Genomic DNA, 23,959 nt, shown 5'->3' on the forward strand with positions numbered 1-23,959 from the left:
CTGGGTTCAATCCTCATCACCACAAAATAAATGAATAAATAAATAAATTTACTTTAGCCTAAATATACAGTGCATATAATGTCTATAGTAGCATACATCAGAGACACAGCTCACCAGATTCATTGTTCATGCTTTCAGTGTCTCACCCAGGGAAGCATCCAGTCCTGCAAGCTCCATTCATGTGATGTACCCTATCAACTTTTGCCATTTTTATCTTTTAACTGTATTTTTACTGTACCATTTATATGTTTAGATTTATTTTTTAAAAAAACAGGTATTTGCCATTTGTTTCAACTGCCTACAATATTCAGTAGAGTAGGTAGGCCAAAGTAAATCTGTGTTATTCAGCTGTCCATTATTAGAAAAAATACCTGAAATAATTAACTTCTAAAGGGAATAATTTCATTTTGGCTCATAGATTCAGAGGTTCTAGTCCATGATCAATTTCCCCTGCTTTGAGTGAGGCAGCAATTCATGGCAGGGGAAATGTGGGAAAGTAAAACTGCTTACTTCATGACTGTGAAACAAGAAACATAGTGAGGAGGGTCTGAGATGGCAAATCGCCTTTGAAGACATACCCCCAATGTCCTCTCACTAGGTTCCACCAACTCCCAATAGCACATGCCTGGGACTAAGCCTTCAACACATAGATCTTTGGGAGATATTTTAGATCTAAAATATAGTAAGACCATACTATTTAAGTGTGTTAAGGTATACTCTGTGATGTTCATACAAAGACAAAATTACCTAATGGTACATTATTCAGAATGTATCCCCACTGTTAAATAATGTATGTTCCTAATTGTTCTTATCAGTTGGTATCAATTGCATAATACATCATTACTTTATGTTGCAATTAGAGAATAAACCCTTTAAAAAACTATGACACAAATATTTCTTATCATTTAGTATTTTATCTTATTATTGTTGAAAAGATGGGGCTGGGGATGTGGCTCAAGCGGTAGCGCGCTCGCCTGGCATGCATGCGGCCCGGGTTCGATCCTCAGCACCACATACCAACAAAGATGTTGTGTCCGCCGAGAACTAACTAACTAAATAAATATTTAAAAAAAAAAAAAAGAAAAGAATTCTACTTATATAAATGTAGAATAGGGACACCTGCACAGATTATATGCACCATAATTATGGACCATAAAACCAAGGATCTTGACTTTTTCTGTGACCACAGAGTACAGTGACTAGTTCCATGTCCCTGTAGGCTTTGTATGTATGATTCTTGGACCCAGTCCTGGTGTTACTCAACAGAGCACTGTGGCCATGCATAAGAAGCTATGTGAGGTGATGCACAGTTCCAAAGAATTTGTTTATCAGCACATGTGCAGTCATCATTTACTCTGTGTCTATCTTGTAAATCACTTCATGAAGAGTTGAAGGAATGTTATATCATGCCCATTCTTTTTAAAATTATTTCAGTGTTTTTTCAAGAAAACTTTCTCTATCTTCCCCCAACATTGCCTATCACTCATTTGCCTTCACTTTCACAAAAATATGGTATGTAAAAGATTCATGTCCAGGTCTGTTTGAGATAGGACTGGCCTAAGCTATTTTTTTTTCTTTTGGCTTGGTAGTAAGGATTAAACTCAGGGCCTTATGCATGCCAGCCTAGTGTTCTACCACTCAGTTATAGCCCCAGTCCTAAGCTACCATGATTTAATTTTTTTTGTTGTTTCTACTGTGCTTACCTGTGACTGTGATGATACCTACTCTGAGGCTTTGGAGCTTGGAAATGAAGAATATAATTCCATAATGTGGTCAACAGAATACATGGTTCCAAAGAATTTTTGATGGAATCTGTAGAAAGAACTTATCCATCGAAAAGTTTTTCCATAGAATCAATGGTCTTTTGAGAATGTAAAGGAAAACCTGTATCAAGAAAACACTCTGCTGAATGCACAAATATTACTTATGCTCCCTGTACTGGCATTCCTCATTCTTGGCTCCTAATGTCTAGAAGTAATTTCTTCCAAAGATCTTTTTTATTCTATGGATAATTAGGTGATGTGTGAAAATGGCCTAATTATTTAAAGACACCTGTCTTTAAATAAGTGGTTACAGATACTCAAACAGGTGATTCAGTAATAAGGAACATGACAAATATCAAGAAAGAGGAGATTCCCTGGATCTTGATGGTGTTTTCTTGTTGCAAGTGTACCTGGAAATGGAATGATTGACAAGGAAGGTTCATTTCCAACCATTTCTTACATGTCTATTTCTCTCCTGAGCCCACATTTTAAAGTTATTTTTTCTGTTTTTGTAATAATTCAATTCTCTTTTTTTAAAAAAATTTACATAGTTTCAGCTTTATGGAAAGATGCACAGATAGAAAAGAGTTCTGTATACCTTCAGCTTCTTATAACATTAACATCTTACATAATAATACAATATTTATGAAAATTAAGAAATTGACAGTGGTAAAGAGTTATGAACTAAAGACTTTCTTAGTATTTTACTAGGTTTTTGAATTATAGATGTTTTTGGTTCCAGGATCTAATCTAGGATACATAATTTCATTTACTATTAGTATTTCTTATGAAATTGCTGCATAACAATTTACCATATATCTTAGTAGCTCAAAACACATTACTTACTCTGCGTCAGGAATCAAGACATATGTCATAGCCAAGGCTGATGTCTAAAGTGAAGGCTTAGCTAGGTGAGGATACTGTACCAAGCTCATGAGGTTATTAGAATACAAGTTACTACCATCATAATTTTGTTTTGGTACTGGAGGATTTAACCCAGGGGCACTTAACCATTCAGCCACATCCCCAGCACTTTTTATATTTTATTTTAAGACATGGCTTCTGTCAATTGCTGAGGACAGTTTTGAACTCATGAGACCTCAGCCACTGGAATTATAGGTGTGTGCCACTACACCTGACAAATTATTAAAAATGTAAATTTTAAATAATTATTAAAAATGTAAATAGGTGCAGGGGTGGGATACAGCTCAGCAGTAGAGTGCTTCCCTTGCCTATCATGTGCAAGGCCCTGGGTCCAACCTCCACATTACAAAAAATCCAAAAAACAAAACAAAAGAAAAATCTGGGTGCAGTGGCATGCACCTCTAATTGCAGCTACTAGGGAAACTAAGGTAGAATGATTACTTGGGTCAAGGAGTTCTAGGCCAGCCTAGCACTATAGTGAGATTCTATCTCAAAAGAAAAAGTAAATAGAAACTACAACAACAAAATAATGGTGGAGAAGTGATCACTTCCCAATGAAATCTCTGAGGCAATTTACCTTGATACCACAAATATGCAAAGACAGTTCAAGAAAGGAACATTATACATCAACATGTCTTATGAAAAAAAGTAAAAAAAATCAAGGAAATTACTGGTAAAATATGACATAAACATGTAAAGAAAAATATGCACTGTAAACAAGAGTAATTATCTCAGAAATAACAATTTGGCTCAATGTACAAAAATAGTGAAATGCATTCCATTAACAAAAAAAAGAGAATAACACATAAATATCCCAAAAGATGCAGAATCTAAAACCCATTAATAATTTTTAAAGTATGCAACAAATAAGCCATAAAATGTAATTTATTTCACTTAAAAAGAGCATCTACCAAAAATTCACATACTATTATATGTTAAATGAAAAGCTCTATTTTTCCTAACATTAGAAATACTTTACAGATCTCACTCTAGCCATGTGTGTTCAATACTGTATTGGATGATGTACCAGGCAATTTAAGTTAGGAAAAAGAAATTTAAGGCATTTATGTTGGAAAGACAGAATATCTCTGTTTGCAAATTACTTGATTTGGTACATAGAAAACCATGAGCATTCTAAAAAGGTAATAATAGTATCAAGCCATCACCTTGTTCCATATAAATATGTTGCATTTTATGTGTCAATTAAAAACAAAAATGAAGTGAAGAAAACAATTTTTTACTGAACCTTAGTGGTTTCCATATACAATGTCAATATATAAAACAACTGTACTCCTATATACTCCAATATATATATACACTAGCAATTAAAAATCCAGAAATTCAACTAAAATAATTCCAGTTAAAATAACCAGCTAAAGAAAAAAATGTAACATAAAAGTTTCAATATACACACTAAAAACAACTAACTTTATTAAACAGAATTAATGGAAAGCAAACAAATGGGAAACATTGATTAGAAGCTATATTAGTTTGTTTTCATTTGCTATAAAGTATCTAAGGCTGGATACATTATAAAGAAAAGAGATTTATTTACTTATTTATTTAGTTTTTATTTATCTCACAGTTTTGGAAGCTGAAAGTCCACGATCAGGTAGTTCCATGTGACAGGGCCCTGGTGAAGTCCTCATGGTAGATGGGAGTCAAAATGGCCAAAGTGCCTGTTCCTGATGATAAAGGAAGTCAGAGAGATTCAGGGGTCAGACTAGCTTTTTTTTAAAAAATGATCACTCTCTAGGAAACAACATTATTCACTTATGACTTTGGCATTCCCAATGACCCAGTCATCTTCTACTAGGCCCTACACTTAGTTGTTCTAACACCATCAACCCATTGAAGACCAAGCTTCCAATACATCAACATTTGGGAGGACACACCCAAATCACACCCAAACCACAGAACACTACACTGTGAATATGACAGTTCCTTCCAAATGAATCTAGAGATTCAGCACAGTCCCTGTCCAAGTCCTAGATGACTATATTTGTCTAAATTTGGCAAACTGGTCTTTGATAGACCCAACCTGATCTTTTCTTAAAATTGGAAGCCATCTCACCACAAAGCCATGAAAAGATAATTTTGGCTTTATATAAATTACTGCAAATACTGAACCTGCTTGGAATGCCTGCCGGTGCCTTGAATTCACCCATGCCTGGCTCTCTGACCAGATAGCAGCCCTCTCGGAAACTTTAGTGACACCTCACAAATCTTGGCCTTCCCTGGCCAGATAATGACCTTCTCTGAGGCTCTAATGACCTTCATAAATTCTGATGTCGGGGCCAGAAAAAATGTAAACTACCATTAGTGTTATGCTCGTCAAAGTTCTGTTATCTGTAACTCCCTTTTGTATAACTTTCTGGGCTATAAAGCTCGGCTGTCTTTTTCCTGCGGTTTTGGGTGGGAGAGGCAGCCCGGCCAGTCGAAATAATAAGCTTGCTTTAATTTGATTTTAATTGGAGTCAGTGGTCTTTTCTTGCGTCCTGGTCTAACATCTTAATATTGTTATGTAGATACAACACATTCCAAACAGTCAAAATAATCTTGAAAAAGAACAATGCTGGCATGGTAAATTCATAGTTCTTATTTCAAAACTTACTACAATTCAACAAGCTTCAGACATATAGATCAATGAAACAGAACTGAGTGTTCAACATCTAAGCCTTATGTTTAATAAGTTCAAATGATTTTCATGGATGCTAAGTTAATTAATATGCAAGTTTTTTTCCATTAAATGTTGCAGGATCAAGTGGATATCCATGATCAAGTTGTGCTCTTCCCACAGACCCTGTACATGATGTACATAGTTCATAAAACTGATCATATGTGTCAGTGTAAGTGCTAAACAGGCCAAATCAACATAAGGAAATGTAGTAATTCATCTTCATGGTCTTAGGTTAAACAATGATTTCTAAGACACGACACCTAAAGCACAGTGAGAGAATAAAAACAGTTATATTGAACTTCATCAGAACTAAATTCCTTTGTTACCCAAAGTACACAATCACAAGTAAAAAGAAGAAAATGTGGTATATATCCAATGGAATATTATTCATCCATAACAAGAATGAAATCCTGTCATTTGAGACAACATGGAAGGAATAGATCATTATGTTAAGTGAAATAAACCAGGCATAGAAAGACAAGTAATTCATTGCATGGGCTCTTTCTCATACAATGAGGAGGTCCATGGAACAGGGTAGAGGAGAGTCACTAATCAAGACCTCCAGAGACCAAGCAAGAAGCAGGTCTGATTTTATTGTACAGTTACTATGTATATATACTTAGGCAGTAGCTAAGCAGATTACAGGCAATACAATTTCTGGCCAACTGTTCTTGCAGCAACCAATGGAGAAGTGGGCCATGGAGTAAGCACAGGGACTGCAATACGTGGCCTCACGCCCAGTGCTGTGCCTGCGGGGTAATTGGTTTGCTGCTTGCACACCTAGCATGGGGGAGCAGCCTGCCACTCAGATGCCCTTAACGTATGTCATGTATGCAGTACTCCATGCACTAACTGTATAAACTGATGCATCAATGAATAATAACTCAACAAGTGATGCTCAATCAAGAAGTCAATTTATTTTGGGAGGAAATGGACATATTAATGGATTCCTCTGCTTTGAACTGCTTGCAGAACTTTCCTGGACTATGTATCACTTGTATGCATTGTGAGCTATCTGTTGGTGCAGTGAACTGTGGTAGTGCTGGGGTATCTTTGCTGATGGTGTCATTGGTGGTACAATTTATCCAAAAAGAGCCATCATTTGGCTTGGTGCCATGGCATTTTGCATCCTCCTCCCTTTCTGCTTGTGATGGTCTAAAATTTGGGGGCCAACAGAGGTGAGGCAAAGAACCTCACTCCCCCACTGGTACCAAGGCCAAATTTGGGGGCCAACAGAGGTGAGGCAAGAACCTCACCCCCCCACTGGTGCATAGGCCTATCCACAGTATGGCTGTATGCTGGACCAGTAGCCAATGACGGGTAAGATCCAATTACAATGGTACCAACCTAAGACAGGAGGCTCACACCTTGAGGTCAGCTCATCCGATGACGGGTAAGAACCATATGTAGTATTGGACAACCTAAGACAGGCACGGACCCTAAGCCATGTGCTTGTTGTTTAATTAAACAGAGGGAGGAGATGTTGAGAGCCACAGTTTAGTCAGAATGACGCCTGGCATTTTGCTAGAGGAATGGTTGAAAGGTGACCCAGCTCCAGGATTAGGGAGGCTCCGGGATTAGGGCGGATCCTGCTGGGATTAGGGCATATCCTGCTGGGATTAGGGCATATCCTGCTGGGATTAGGGCAGATCCTGCTGCCTCAGGCGCCCGCTATTTTGGAGTTCCCTGTGAGTTCTCTGGGGGTTCTGGGAGAATAGGCGCATGGAGCCCGGTGGAGGGACGGTGTTCCCAGGAAGTGTGTGTAGAGTGCCGGTAAGAGTTCGGGAATAAAGAGTTGCTGTTTGAACCTACAAGGCTTTGTGGCGGCTCGGTTATTTGGTGCCCAGCCAGACTGCGGCACTTGTCCCCATATTTCAAGATCTCACTCATATGTAGAATTAAGAAATTTGATTCCATATGGGTTGAGAGTAGAATGGTGGTTGTCAGAGCTGAAGAAGAAGGGTGATGGGTAAAGATTGATTAATAGGTACTAAATTACAGTTGGATTAGAGCAGAAATCTCTAGGGAACTATTACACTGTATACTGACTGCAGTGGTTTAGATGTGGTGTCCCACACAAAAGCTCATGTGTGAGACAATGTAAGAAGGTGTTGGAGGAAAAATGATTAGGTTTTATCCTTAACCTAATCAGTTAATTAATCCCTGATGTGATTAACTGGGTGGTAACTGGAGGCAGGTGGGGTATAGCTGGAGGAAGTGATTCATTATGGGTGTGGTTATGAGGTCTATATTTTGTATCTGGAGAGTGGAGTCTCTCTCTGCATCCTGATCATCATGTGAGCTGTTTCCCTCAGCCTCACAGTCTACCATAATGTTCAGCCTCAACTCAAGCCCTGAGGAATGCAGCCTGCTATCCATGGCCTGAGACCTCTGAAACTATGAGCCCCCAAGTAAATCTTTCCTAATATACAGTTGTTCTGGTCAGGTCTTTTAGTCACAGCAGCAAAAAAGCTGACTAACAGACTATAGATAACAATATGCTTTGTACCTTCCAAAAGGCTAGAAAAAAGGATTCTGAAAGTTTTCATTACAAAGAATTGATAGATATATATGTTTAAACTGATTTAAACATTGCACAATGTATACATGTATTGAATATAAAAATGGTAGCCCATTCATATGTACAGCTTTTTTTAAAAACTGGGTATTGACTGGGGTGCTTAAACACTGACCACATCTCCAGTCCTTTTTATATATTTTATTTTGAGACAGGGTCTAGCTGAGTTGTTTAGAGTCTCACTAAATTGCTGAGGCTGGCTTTGAACTCATGATCCTCCTGCCTCAGTTTCCTGAATAACAGGGATTACAGGTGTGTGCCACCATGCCTGGCTATATGGACAGCTTTTATATTTTGTTTATCAGATAAAAATAAAAGTGAAAAGACATCCCAGTGAATGAGAGAAAATCATATAGCTGATACGTGTCATATTAATAATATGTAAAACAACTCATAACTCAATAATAAAAAGGCAAATATACCAAACAGGGGATATAGCTCAGTTGATAGAGCACTTGCCTGTCATGCACAAGACTCTGGGTGTGATCCCCAGCACCACAAACATTTTTAAAAATAAGGCAAATATATCAGTTAAAAACAGCCAAGTTAATAAATATACATTTTTTCCAAATAAACTGAAGTCATGGCCATTAAGTGCATAAACAGATGATTAATACCTTTTGTCTTTAGTCAAATGCAAGTCTAAACAATCATGAGACACACTTCACCTGTAAAACACACACACACACACACACACACACACACACACACACACATCTAAGTTAAAAAAATAAATTAACGACAGCAAGATTCAATATAATTCAATTTTTATAGCACTCTGGAATAGGTAGAAGCATAGAGATTAGTAAAGAGATTAGTCACTAAGGACCTGAGAGACAGAAGTGTCCAGGATATTAACACAATATATTTAGGATATTTAGGACCATGAAATTACTATCTATGCAGTTTTAATTGTGGATACATTTACTGGTCTTCAAGCCCTAAAAACACTTCAGTAAACAAAGAGTTAACCTAAAAGTATGCACATTTTAGACCTTATTTAGTAGGCTAAGAAATCCCAGGAAGGGAATGTAGACAAGAAAACATTACTGTATAACAAATGTATGAAATGACATCACTGAAGGTAGTAAAGGAAAAGGGTCTGAATAACTTAGGAAGGAAGTAGAGATCCTTGTCTAAAAGGCCAAAGGACTTGTACATAAGCACTTCACTATAGATGGTAAAGCTATTTCCTATGGGTGCATGGGAATATGGATTAACAATTCTGAAACTACTATGCATGTATTTTCAGATGGTATGATTAAATTAACAAAGCCAACTTTCTCAACTTTAGGATGAATTTTACACAGATAAAAGCGTAAGAAAATTAGTTGATGTGACATTGGATTAGATGTGGCAGTGGAGACATGGGTAAGAATTCATGTTTAATTAAATATACATACATGGGGCTGGGGATGTGGCTCAAGCACTAGCACGCTTGCCTGGCATGCGTGCGGCCCGGGGTTCAATCCTTAGCACCACAGACAAAGATGTTGTGTCCACCAAAAATAAATAAATAAATAAATAAATAAATAAATATTAAAAAAATCTCTCTGTCTCTCCTCTCTCACTCTCTCTTTAAAAAAAAATAAAAAATAAATATATATACATATGGATATATGTAAAAATATTTATAGGTATGTGCATATTTATGATTAGTATATACAGGGACATGTTCTTTGATGAAACTTTGAATCAACATACTCACCAGTAGCAGTAAGTACAACCAGTGCCCTATGCTTTAAATTTCATTTTTCAGTAAAAGGCAGTTGGCACTATATATTATTTATGGAGTTTCTTCAAAATGATTCAGGAGCTTTCAGGTGCAGTGATTCATGCCTTTAATCCCAGCTATTTGGGAGCTGGAGGAAGGAGGATTTCAAGTTTGAGGTCATTCTCAGAAACTTAAGGAGAACCTATCTCAAGAAACAAACTAACAAAAAAGGTCTAGAGATGTAGCTCAGTGGGAGATGAAGCACCCCTGAATTCAATCCCCAGTACTGGAAAAACAATATGCAGGAGCTAACTGAAAGACCTTCTAATGGCTAAGAATGGAATAATTTGAACATCTGTAAAAAATAGTGTATAAGTAATGTATAAAATAAATGAGCAGGCTTACATACTGATAAAAAATAAATGGTTGATTAAATACACTATGAAATGAATAGAACCGATGAATGCACACGGTAAATTATTTCAAATATATTTTGAAGATACTTGCCTTAAGGAGGTGGAGCATGATGGCCCACTACTTAAGTGTGTACAATGCACAGTGACTTCCTTTCAAATCGGACAACATGGAAAGGGGCAAAAAGCATAATTTTACAGTGGGAAAATTTGGTAGGAAATATGACCTAATCCAGTTGATCAAATAAATCTGAACAGAGTTAATGCATGCTGATAATGTGTACTACTGATAGGATCTGATGAGAACAGCATGTTACCTTTACCATCTTCCTTCTGAAAATCCACCACTCAGTCTAATCATAAAGGAAACATCCCAAATGGGAATGCAGATGTTATTTTTCAAAAATTAATTTCTCAGAAATTGTCACTGTCAAAAGAGCCTGAGGAGGAGTGATAAACAAATGTGATGTGGTATCCTGGGCAGAGATCTTGAAGGAAAAATGAACATTAAGGAAAAAGTGAATGAAGTGTGGATAGCAGTTAATGATAGTGTAAAATACTGGTTTCTAATTGTGACAAGTGTCTCACACTACTGAAAGAGTTTAATAATAAGTAGGCCGGAGTTGTGGCTCAGTGGTAGAGCACTTGCCTAGCATGGGTTCAATCCCTGGTACCACATAAAAAATAAAATAAACAAATAAAGTAAAGGTATTGTGTCTATCTACAACTAAAAATATTTTTTAACAAAGAGTTTAATAATAAGATAAACTGCGAGATATGTGGGAACTCAACGTATTCTATTTCTAAATGTCCCATAAACCTAAAATATCTTGAAATTTTTAATTTCCTGTTTTTAAAATAGTCATTACTGTATATACAAAACAGAAGTGTATCAATAGTGCTAATACCACCTGAATGCATCATTCCAATTTCATCATTTTCCATAACTGAGGAAGGTTTACTATTATTGTGAAAAACTCTTTTACATTCTTTAATTTTAAAAAATCATTTCCTCTACATTTGTGCCTCGAAATAGTATATATTCAATTTTTCTTATTTAGATAAATGTAAGCATGCAATTTAATCCATATTCCTAGTATTATCATGGAAAATTAGAAAACAAATAATTTGTGACATGCTTCAAAACACTCTACTGGTATATCTCAAAAAAGTCAAAGTCACAAACAATAAGTAAATACCGAAAACACTATTTTGCATTAGAAAAGACATGCTATCTCTTGATATTTGCCATAAGACGGGTAAACCACAAATTGAAAAAAGAAGGGAGACCAATAGAGACTCCAAAGGGTGTCGCCCACACAGGACGGATTCAGGGTCACTTTTCCTGAATTGGGCTGGCAACGAAAAGACCACACAGAACCAAAATACCTTTTTCAGGGGCCAGGAATGGCTCTGTGACCTCAGGGGTCAGCTCCACGCTGGTCAGCACTGGAAAGGGCAAGAGAACCAGCACACTCAACTCCCCCTCTGCCTAATTATTGGGGAGAAGATATTCCATAGAATATTCCACCCAAGTAAGGCAACCAGAGGGGAGTAGTCCAGTCCCATTAGGTGACATCAAATCCCAGAGCTGCACTTCCTTGAGGAGCGAAGGTAAGGCCCACTTGCTTCACACTGTGTGGGATGCCAGTCCATACCCCTTTTACTCAAGGCTAAACTCAGCTCCTGTTCAGGGCGGCCTGACAGAAAAGGATTCAGAGGAAGGAAGGAGGGATGGATAATAGAAGGAACTGGGGACAAAACTGACCACATTATGCTATTTCCATGTAGGAATATACCACAATGAATCCTAGTTTTATGTATAATTACAATGCACTAATTTAAAAAAAAAATAATGGAAGGGAAATCAGTAAAGTAAAGGAAGGCGATCAGAGGGAGGAGGGAGGGAGAGAGGAAGTACAGTGGAATGTGATTGATCAAATGATGTGTGCATGTGCAAATATGTCACAATGAATCCTAGTATTATGTTTAATTATAATGCATCCATAAAAACAAGAATTCAAGCACCTTTTCAAATAATCCTCAATTAAAACCATGAAAGGCAGAAAATGAATGGATTAAAAATTCACGGAGAAGTAACAAAGACAACAAATTTATAGAAAATGGTAACAGATAAGGGAGGTAACCAACCACACCAATAATCACTTTGAAAGTCAATAACCTAAAAGCAACATTTAAAAGATAGAGATTGTCGGAGGGGATCAAATTAGAATGAACTATATGTCATTTTTTAAACCTACTTAAAATGTAAAGGCACATACAAATTAAAAATAAGTGGTTGGGTCGTGCGCTGTGGTGCACACCTATAATCCCAGCAGTTCAGGAGGCTGAGACAGGAGGATCCTGAGTTCAAAATCAGCCTCAGCAACTGTGAGGCTCTAAGCAACTCAGTGAGATCCTGTCTCTAACTAAATACAAAATAGGGCTGGGGATGTGGCTCAGTGGTAGAGTGCCCCTGAATTCAATCCCTGCTATCCCCACCCCAAAATTAAGTGGTTGAAAATAAATGAGTATAACAAGATGCACTGTGCTAATACTAACCAAAGAAAGTAAGAGTAGCAATATCATTTTAGACAAGCACGCTTCAAATGAAGAAACATACATGATCAAAGGGTACAAAAAGGTAGTTCTTATCTTTGCCACCTGCACCTCAGAAAGCACATTTATCTCCAGGATATATAAAGAACTCATAAAAGTTAACACTAAAAAAAACCAAATAACCTAAATGAATAAATGGGCAAAGGAACTGAACAGATACTCCACAGAAGAAGAAATATGATCTGTCAAAAAAAATGTATGAGCCCAGAGGATGGTGGCATATGCCTATAATCTCAGCAGAGGGAGGCTGAGGCAGGATCCTGAGTTCAAAGCCAGTCTCAGCAAAAGTGTATCTCTAAGCAACTCAGTAAGACCCTTTAAATAAAATACAGAGTAAGGCTAGGGATGTGGCTCAGTAGTCAAGTGCCTCTGAGTTCAATCCCTGGTACCAAAAAATAAATAAATAAATAAATAATAATAATATATGAAAAAAATATTGAACATCTCTAGCAATTAGAGAGATGCAAATTAAAACCACGCTGAAATTCCATCTCACTTTAGTCAGAATGGCAATTATCAAAAATACAAGTAACAATAAATGTTGGTGAGGATGTTGGTGAAAAGGCACATTCATACATTGCTCATAGGACTGCAAATTGGTGCAACCAGTCTGGAAAGCAGTATGGAGGTTCCTCAGAAAATGTGGAATAGAACCACCATTTTACCCAGTCATCCTACTCTTCAGTATATACCCAGAAGACTTAAAATCGGTTTACAATAGTGATGCAACCACATTAAAGTTTATAGCAGCTCAATACACAATAACTAAGCCATGGAACCAAACTGTGTGCCCTAAAACAGATGAATGGATAAATAAAATGTGGTATATATACACAATGGAATATTACTCAGCCCTAAAAAGAATGAAATTATGGCATTTACCAGTAAATGGATAGAACTGGAGAATATCATGCTAAGTAAAATGAGCCAATCCCCAAAACCCAAAGACCAAATGTTCTCTCTGATATGCAGATGCTAACACACAATGGGAGAGGAGAGGGAAGAATAGAAGAACTTTGAATTAGATAAAGGAGAATGAAGTGAAGGGAATGGCGATAGGAAATGGAAAGACAATAGAATGAATAGGACATTCCTATGTTCTTATATGAATACATGATCACTGAAACTCCATACCATGTACAACTGAAATAATATGTCAAAATATATTATGTATGTATAATATGTATTCTATATGTATAATATGTCAAAATATATTCTAGGGTCATGTATAAAAAGAACAAAAAAATTTAAAGTAATTCTCTTTATAAATAAGACATAACAGGTATTCATCTAACAACAGAGTGTTGAACCACATGAAGTAGAACTGCAGAGAGAAATGGGTGAGTGCACTATTTTCACTGGGGAATACAATACCCTCTATCAGAAATGGACAGATCCATTGGCAGATGTTCAATAAGGACATACTTGCCCTTCATAGCACTACATATTAAGGATATAACTGATAAGTATAGACCTCTTCTAGATATTATACATTCTTAAGCTCATCTGAGCATTCACTAAGATAGACTACATTGTGGGCCATGAAACATACCATCATAAATTTTTTTTTATTGTTGGTTGTTCAAAACATTACATAGTTCTTGATATATCATATTTCACATATTGATTCAAGTGGGTTATGAACTCCCATTTTACCCCGTATACAGCTTGCAGAATCACATCAGTTACATTAAAAATGAAAACTATTCAGTGTATGATGTAGGCCAAAATTAAAAAAAAAAACCAAAGGATAAATGGCAAGAGAACTGGAAAATATTAAAATGCATGGGAATAAGAAACATGCTTCTAAATTTTTTGTAGTTGTTGATGGAAAGAATGCCTTTATTTTGTGTTTCATTTTTATGTGGTACTGAGGATCAAACCCAGTGTCTCATGCACACTAAGCAAGCCCTTTGCCACTGAGATACAGCCCCAGCCCAGCAACACACTTATGAATAACATGTGGGTCAAAGAAGAGAAATCAATAAATGTCAAATTATTGAACGAAATGAAAATGAAAACACAACTTATCAAAATTTCTAGGATGCAATGAAACAGAAGCTGGAAAGAAACATATATAGCACTGAATGCATGGCTTGGAAAATATAAATGATCTAAGATTAGTCATCTAAGTTCCCACCTTTGAATAAGAGAAAAGAGCAAATTAAACTCAAAGTAAGCAGAATAAAAAATATAATATTGTAAACAATAAAAACAAAGTAATTATCAATGCAAATGGACTTTCCAAATTAAAATTGATAGCTTAATATTTCCTATATATAAGTAACCTGATTAAAAAGGAAAGCATGACACCCCCAAAATAAGCCTTGCCTGAGGTTACTCTGGCATGACCCTCCTGAAATGAGGGGACACTCATTTTCAAAAATATTCAATTAAATGCATACTGATGGAAGTGCTGGTGATCTCATTTGTTTGTTTTGTTGTTGTTGTTTTTTGAGAAAATGAAAAGAAAACACAGGGGACTCCTTTCCCAGAGGCTGTGATTCTGTCCATCAGCAGGAACAGGGGGCTTTTAAAGAGATGATTCAAAGGCTGCATTCTGTGTATACTCTGTTGGAGTTGTAATTCACTTGTTAATTTGGGAGACAGTCGGTTTTGAGAATCTCTGGTAACATCCCCAAAGTCTAGATTACTTCATTCCTATGGTGGGTGTGTACTCAAGGACAGCTAACTCTGCCTAGGATGTGGAAGAAAGGCAATTCTATTTCCCTTGATATCAGGGACTGGGAGAGATTGGGGGGGGGGAGCAGGGAGAGAGAAAGAAGCATGTTCATTTAAAAAATAAGCCATCAAAAGACTTCCAACCAAGAAAAGCCCAGGGCCGGATGGGTATACAGCGGAATTTTACAAAACCTTTAAAGGAGAATTAATACCAATACTTTTCAAGTTATTTCAGGAAATAGAAAAAGAGGGAGAACTTCCAAATTCATTCTATGAGGCCAACATCACCCTGATTCCGAAACCTGACAAAGACACCTCAAAGAAAGAAAACTACAGACCAATATCTCTGATGAACCTAGATGCAAAAATCCTCAATAAAATTCTGGCGAATCGGATACAAAGGCACATCAAAAAAATTGTACACCATGATCAAGTAGGATTCATCCCTGGGATGTAAGGATGGTTCAATATACGGAAATCAATAAATGTTATTCACCACATCAATCGACTTAAAGATAAGAACCATATGATCATCTCATGCAGAAAAAGCATTCGACAAAGTACAGCATCCCTTTATGGGACTGCAAACTAGTGCGGCCAATTTGGAAAGCAGTTTGGAGATTCCTGGGAAAGCTGGGAATGGATCCACCATTTGACCCAGCCATTGCCCTTCTCGGACTATTCCCTGAAGACCTTAAAAGAGCTTACTACAGGGATACTGCCACATTGATGTTCATAGCGGCACAATTCACAATTGCTAGACTGTGGAACCAACCCAGATGCCCTTCAATAGATGAATGGATAAAAAAAATGTGGCATTTATACACCATGGAATATTACGCAGCACTAAAAAATGACAAAATCATGGATTTTGCAGGGAAATGGATGGCACTAGAACAGATTATGCTTAGTGAAGCTAGCCAATCCCTAAAAAACAAATACCAAATGTCTTCTTTGATATAATGAGAACAACCAAGAACAGAGCAGGGAGGAAGAGCAGGAAGATAAGATCAGCATTAAACAGATACACTAGGTGGGAGGGAAAGGGAGAGAAAAGGGAAATTGCATGGTAATGGAGGGAGACCCTCGTTGTTATATAAAATCACACATAAGAGGTTGCGAGGGGAACGGGTAAATAAATAAGGAGAGAAATGAAATACAGTAGATGGGGTAGAGAGAGAAGATGGGAAGGGAGGGGAGGGAGGATAGTAGAGGATAGGAAAGATAGCAGAATACAACAGTTACTAATAGGGCATTATGTAAAAATGTGGTTGTGTAACAGATGAGATTCTGCAATCTGTATTTGGGGTAAAAATGGGAGTTCATAACCAACTTGATTCTAATGTATGAAACATATGTCAAGAGCTTTGTAATGTTTTGAACAACCAATAAAAACAAAAGGATAAAATAAATAAATAAATAAATAAATAAATAAATAAATAAATAAATAAATAAAATCTCAAGGAGCCCACAAAAAATAAAAAAATAAAAAATAAATAAAAAATAAGTTGCAGTGGCAGAGTAGCAAGGGCTATATTCAGAGGAAGGGCTATATGTTTACTGTTATTTTTTTTAAAAAAAAAAGAGTGAGAGAGAGTGAGAAAGAGGGAGAGAGAGAAATTTTAATATTTATTTTTCAGTATTTGGCGTACACAGCATCTTTGTCTGTATGTGGTGCTGAGGATCGAACCCAGGCCGCACGCATGCCAGGCGAGCGCGCTACCACTTGAGCCACATCCCCAGCCCCTGTTTACTGTTATATTGTATATTTTAAAATGGCTTAAATATATTTTAAGGATCTCAGCAAAACGTATAATTTGGTGGGGTACGGTTCCATTAATTAGCTTGACAGAACTTTTCTGTTGTGTATACAGAGATCAACATATCAGCATACCTCTCAAATGTGTTAAAAACAAATTAATTGGTAAAGCATAAGTAATAAGTATAAGGAATCCACCAATAATACATTTATATAACTATTGCTAAGTAAACTTTCCATTGTGCATATGTGAATACATCATAGTGAACCTCACCATCACGTACATCCACAAGTCCGGGATCCTAATTAGAATAAGATAGGTTTCATGCTTGTATAATTAATTATATCACAATGGACTGTAGTCTGATGTATGACTAAAAAGAACCAGTAAAAATATTATAGTACTATACAAGGTAATATCACAGGGCACTATTGACAGAATTTAGTTTTAATATATGCTGTGGTTCAAGAAACAGAAGAAATCATGAGATTTGTATAACAGAATAACATATAAGAAGTCACGCATACAGGGACATATCCTGAAAAAGCTGCCCACCCAGCTTCCCACCCAGCGCCCACGGTCCACTTCCGCTGCCCACAGCCACTGAGGAGTGCGCCCTCAGCCCTCCACCCACTTCTCTGAGCTCCAACCTCTGACAGCTTGGTAATCAGCCTCCCCAGCGCGACTCCCCTCAGATCCCCCTCCTCTGGGCAGCTGCAGACCCTGCCTACTCTCTCACCAGCTGCTTCCTGCTTAACTGCTCTTAAACTCCAGTGTGTGGACACCAGGTGGCGATAAGCAAATGTTTTAAAATTTTGTCTCATCTAAGGGTTTCATTCAATCCTGCAAAATCCCCGAGGGGACGAGAATGTGCACTCTGAGTGAAGAGGTGTGAGCGATGTAGAAAGGGAGGGGAGCCGAGGCGTCTGGGTCCCTGAAGCTGTCCATTCAGCAGCCTGATCCCCCTCCTGACCTTCTCCACCCTCACTCCAGCCCATCACAACCCTTACTGATAATTCAAAGGGACTTCCACAGTGCACAAGAACCATCTATCAGATAGTCTGTGTGACAGACAGACCTTGTAGGCTGGGTCAGTTTGAAGAAACAAGACCCAGGTAATCAAATTCTTCAACACAGATGCATTCCTCTGTGAAAAAATGAAAAGCACTCATCAAAGAGTAAGAAAAAAAACCCCACATATTTCTATGATAGACCATCCTTACAGGGCAACAGGCATATAAACATTTACAAAAGCAAGGTGGTCGCAATCTGGGACCTCAGCTGATGTTTATAGAACTTTGGTAAGAGAAAAATCAAACAAAATGATGAAATTTTATTTTTGCATATTAATGAAATGCTGTGCATCTGTAATCAGAAATGGCATTTCTTTGCTCTTTCTACACAATATTTTGTGAATTTTTCACAGATAGAACAAAGTAAGACATGCAACAGAAACATTGACCATTATTTTTTAAAATGTATGTAACTTACAAATTTGTTTTGTGGTTCCCAGACAAGCCTCGGTTTATCTCCTTTTCAGCTAGAGGTACTTCAGAGGAAATTTCTGGAAAACACTTACACAAAGAATGTGGCACATGTGTTTTTCTGATAAAAGGAATACTCTATTTAATTTAGTAGCATAATACTTGAAAACATGGAAATAATTGAAAAGATATTTTGAAAAACTATAATGAATGCATGATTAAACATAAAATGAAAGGCATTAATACACAATAGAGAAATACCAATTTAGTTGTAGATGAAGTCTCTCCTACAAAAAATGTAAATTTATGCACAAATGTTAAAAGACATTTACATGCCCAAAGAAAAAGCAAGAGCAAATATAACAAGGCAAGACCTAAAGTGATCATGTGCCATTGACAAACCCCATGTTTATACAAAAAGAATCGAATTACCCAACTAATCCCAGGGGGAGAATGAGGAGCAGCTGTTCTTCCCCATGCAGACCCCACCAACAGCCCCTTAGTTACCAGTGCCAGCTGCTGCCTCGCCCTTGGTGGGCATGGTCTAGAGGAGAGGACACACCCATTTGGTCATCTACTTGTTCTGGAAACACCCAGGGACATCTGCCCTGTTCACTGTTACTATTGGAATAGAAAGTTTTCAAAGATCCAGGATGTAGGATAATAAAATGAGGAGAAATAACTGAATGAAATGCACTGAAAAACACACTAAATACATAACTTGGGGAGTAGTGAGGGGGGATTTCCTAAGATTCACATGAACATCAGAGAGTAAGTGTAGACAGCAATATTCTAAATTCCAAACCCTCCTTTTTATTCAAGGCACAAGTGGGAATATTGGTGTAGGTGCAAAGCATGCATATTTTTACTATTTTCAGTCTTCTTCATTATAGAGAAGCATAATAGTTAAGAAACAGGCTCTGGTGAAAATGTTCTTGTGTTAAATGAACTTTCTTACTAACAACAAAGTGTTGTTAGTAAGACATTTATTTTTCTTTGTGCAAATAAGACACAAGTGTGTCATTTGCACAAAAAATAAATCAGCAGGAAATAAAAAACAAGAGCTCAAAAATAACATATTCATATGTAAGCAAATAATTCAAAATAATGATTAATGAAGACCAATTTTAATAAATGTTCCAAAATATTGAATTCCACTAGAGAAAGATAACATTGTCCTTTAAACTCACATTCACACAAAACAAACTCCAGGTAGATTATTGACCTAAGTATTTAAAAAATATAGTACTTATATTATACTTTAATCTCATGACCACAGGGTAGGATAAGAATTCATAAACTAAACCTTGAGGTATTTACCAAGTAGTAGAAAAAAATATTCTAACACAGTTGACATGAATAGAGATTATGGGTATAAACTGAGTCAGGCTCAAAGTTCTTCTTTTCCTTTGTTGAAGTCATTTAGGTCAGATTCAGAATTGACCGTGAGAATAGCAGTAGTGTCTGCCTCTTGACATGTGATGAGAACTGAATGAACTAAAAGAACATAAAGCCTAATAGCAGGTTGATACTAAACACCAAGTCAGTATTTGGTAATACTGACAGATTTTCCTAAGGAACTTATAATGTAGCATTTATATCAATTAAAAAATTCATTGTGATTTTATGTGACAATGAAATAAAATGATTAAATTGTAACATAAATATTTCTAATTTTTTTTAACTCATAATTACTGAAAATAATTCTTTGGAATTTATATAAATGGGAATATATGTGTTATATCACTTCTAATATTACAAGAGATGGGAAACAAAACCAAAATACATTAGAAAGGATAGTTAAAATTTCTCCCATTTAGAACAATCTCTTCTAAAAATTACTTTTCAAGTCATATTTATTGTGTGTGTGTGTGTGTGTGTGTGTGTGTGTGTGCGCGCGCGCGCGTGCTGGGGATTGAACCCAGGGCCTTGTATATTTGAGACAGGCACTCTACCAACTGACCTATATCTCCAGCCCTCAAGTCATTGTATGTGAGTTTCCCATGTTATCCTAATATTTGCTACCAGAAGTGTTGATACGGCCACATATCTTATAAGAGTCCCAATCCTACTCATTGTGAGGTGATCATCAAACCTACTTACTGACAATCTCTCTGCAAGTTTTAATGTTGATAGTATCATCAGAAGGTAACAGTGGAAGGCTTTTAGACAAAGTTCACATGTGTACACTAGAATATGTTAATAGAATAAAGGACAAAATCACAAACATGGTCAAAAGATGCAGAAAAATAATTTGACTACTCCAAAACATCTTCAAGCTAAAAACATACCAGAAAGTATGCACAGACAGGAAATTTCTTAGCCTAGAAATTTTGGACTATCTTTAATGTTGTATTTTGGTTTTGTTTCCCATTTCATTCACAACGTAACTCATAAAGATCATATACCATCAAAAAAGGCTCAAAACTTTCCCTAAGAATAGGAAAAAACCAAAAATGTCCATGGTTGTCCCTCCTATCTTATATTGTATTGGTTTATACAGTCTTGGCAATTAGGTAATAAAATATTTTTTTTTTGAAATACACATTTAAAAGGGAGAACTGAAACTTTCTCTGCAAATTACTGATCTTTTATATAGATAATGCTAAGGGATATACTATAAATGACTAGAACTAAACACAGTGTAGTAGATTTCACTATATAAGGTCAAATCTACAAATTCCTATATTTCTATACACTATGACTATCACATTAATAGTGACGCTCATATAATAATTCCATTTAAATAGCATCTAAATAAGTAATTTGAGAAAAATTATGCGAACAAGCATAACATACATACAGTGTTAACTACCAAACATTTTGGAAGAAATCACAGAAGTTCCAAATTAATTTAAAGGCATCCCAAGGTAGTTGATATAAAATGTAATATTGTTAGTATGATAATGATTTCCAAACAGAGTCCTAGATTTACTGCAATCCATATGGAAATATCAGGTGCCTTTAAAAATATTTTTTGTAATTAGCAAGTTGCTTTTAAAATCCATATGGGAATACAAAAGATATAGGACAAAACAATCTGAAAAAAAGAATGAAGTTCTTCTAAATAGAAGTGCCTGAAACTCCTTCCCTCCCCTAAAGGAGAACTAAACAAACAAACAAACAAAACAACAACAACTGCATTTCTAATACAGTGGATTAAGGAAACTACTGGAGCACAGAATGCCAGGATAGAAGCACAGAAGGGGAGAAAACCTCAAAGCCAATGCCATACCATCTCTCCTGCTAGGATCAGCTCCCAGTCATTTGACAGGATTGTCTCAGGAAAAAGATAAGCAGGAATCCCCCAGCAACATTCATTGCAGATACCTCCAGTCCTTGCTACAGGAGAATCAGGCAATCTTTATAAGCTCTAATCCCAGTTTGGGGAGCTGCCTGGGGTTCACATGTTTGTATTGCTGCAGACAAGAAACCCCCAGTATGTAACTTCCACCCTCTATGACCCAAGCTAATATAGTGGCATCTTGAAATTAGTGTCATTGCTAGAGTGCATCCTGCTCTGGGGGCCAGTAGCCAATGCAGCTTCCGTTCCTGAGGCTTCTCCATAAATATACCACGTTCACAAATGTGACTGCAATGTTATAACCCTAGCTACTCACAGATTAGACTCAGCAGAGCAGTGGTGATCCTGATACCTCTATCCATGTGATATCCAGTCCACCAAGGAACAGGTGGTCCTGCACAATGGAAAAGCCAACCAAGCCAGCAGACCTGCTGTATCAGTGTGCCCTTGGCCTAATAAGAATCAGCTTGGCAACTCTGACCCTGGCAAACCTGCCCCTGAGCCAGCCACCCCACCATTTGCATTCACCTTTGTCTTGAAAACAAGTTCTGCTCTTTGCATAGGTGTACCACCCTCTACCACAAGCACACTCAGCCTAGGTCACTGATGCACTTGTAGACATTGGTGATGTGAATTACAACTGAATAAATTGCATGGAAACTATACTACTGCATTCACACAGAACTAAAACTATTGAAACCTATCCAATATTTGTTACCCTAGCCCATCTATAGGAAAAAGTCTTTCCTTGTAAAAAATATTCCATAAAACTAGAAGTATTTTGTTGTGTTCATTATTGATATCTGTGCATCTGGTGGGTTCATTACCACTAAAAACAAAATAAGGAAACATGACAAGTCAAGACTAACACAATCAATTCTCCATCAATAGATCCCAAAGAAATGGAAATTTATAAAATGTTTGAAAAGGAATTCAAAGTAATGATCTCAAGAAAACTCAGAAGATTAAAGAATACAAACAATTCAATGAAATCAGGAGAAAATGATTGGAATGGGAAACTCAACAAAGAGATAGATATCTCAAACAAAGAGCTAAACAGAAATTTTGGAGCTGAAGAATTCAATGTACTAAATTAAAAACATAATCAAGAGTTTCAAAAAGAGACTAGTGCAAGCAGACAAAATAATTTCTGAAATTTAGACAAGTTTTTTGAAATAAAAAAGTCAGAGGGGAAAAGAAAATGTAAAAAAAGAGAGAATTAAGGAAGCCAATAGGATTACAGGGTATGTCTTTAAGCCAACAAATATTCACATTATGAGTCTTCCATGGGGAAAAGAGATGGAGAAAGGCACAGAAAACACATTTAATGAAATAATAACTGAAAAATTCCCAAGTCTTGGAAAATACAAGGGTAGCCAGATTCAGGAACCTCAATGGTTCCTAAAAGAATTCAATCCAAAGTTTCCTCATTGAGACACATTATAATCAAACTATCAAAAGTCAAAGACAGGGGCTGGGGTTGTACAGAGCTTGCCTAGCACATGTGAGGCACTGGGTTTGATCCTTAGCACCTCATAAAAATAAATAAACAAATAAAATAAAGTTACTGTAACCATCTACAACTAAAAAATAAAAATAAAGACAAAGAGAAAATTCAATTGGGGGAACTGGGAATTGAACCCAGAGGGGCTTTAGTGCTGAGCTATATCCCAAAACCTTTTTTAAATGTTTTCTTTTGAGAGCCAGTATCACTAAGTGTCTTAGGGCCTAAGTTGCTGAGACTGGTCTCTAACTTGAGGTTGTCCTGCCTCTGCCTCAGGAACCACTAGGATTCAAAGAGAGAATTGTAAACACAGCAAGAAAAAAATATGTAAATGAATGCACATTAGACTATTAATAGTTTTTTATCAAAAACCTTTCAGGTGAGGAAAGAATGTGAAAACATACTCAAAGTGCTGAAAAAAAAATGCTAGCCAAGAAATTCATACTTGGCAGCTATGTTTTAGAAATGAAGAAGAAATGAAGTTCTTCCCAGACAAAAAAATGTTGAAGAAATTAATTACCACTAGAGCTTACA

The sequence above is a fragment of the Urocitellus parryii genome, chromosome 6, assembly GCF_045843805.1.
Source record: "Urocitellus parryii isolate mUroPar1 chromosome 6, mUroPar1.hap1, whole genome shotgun sequence".
Lineage (NCBI taxonomy): Eukaryota > Metazoa > Chordata > Mammalia > Rodentia > Sciuridae > Urocitellus > Urocitellus parryii.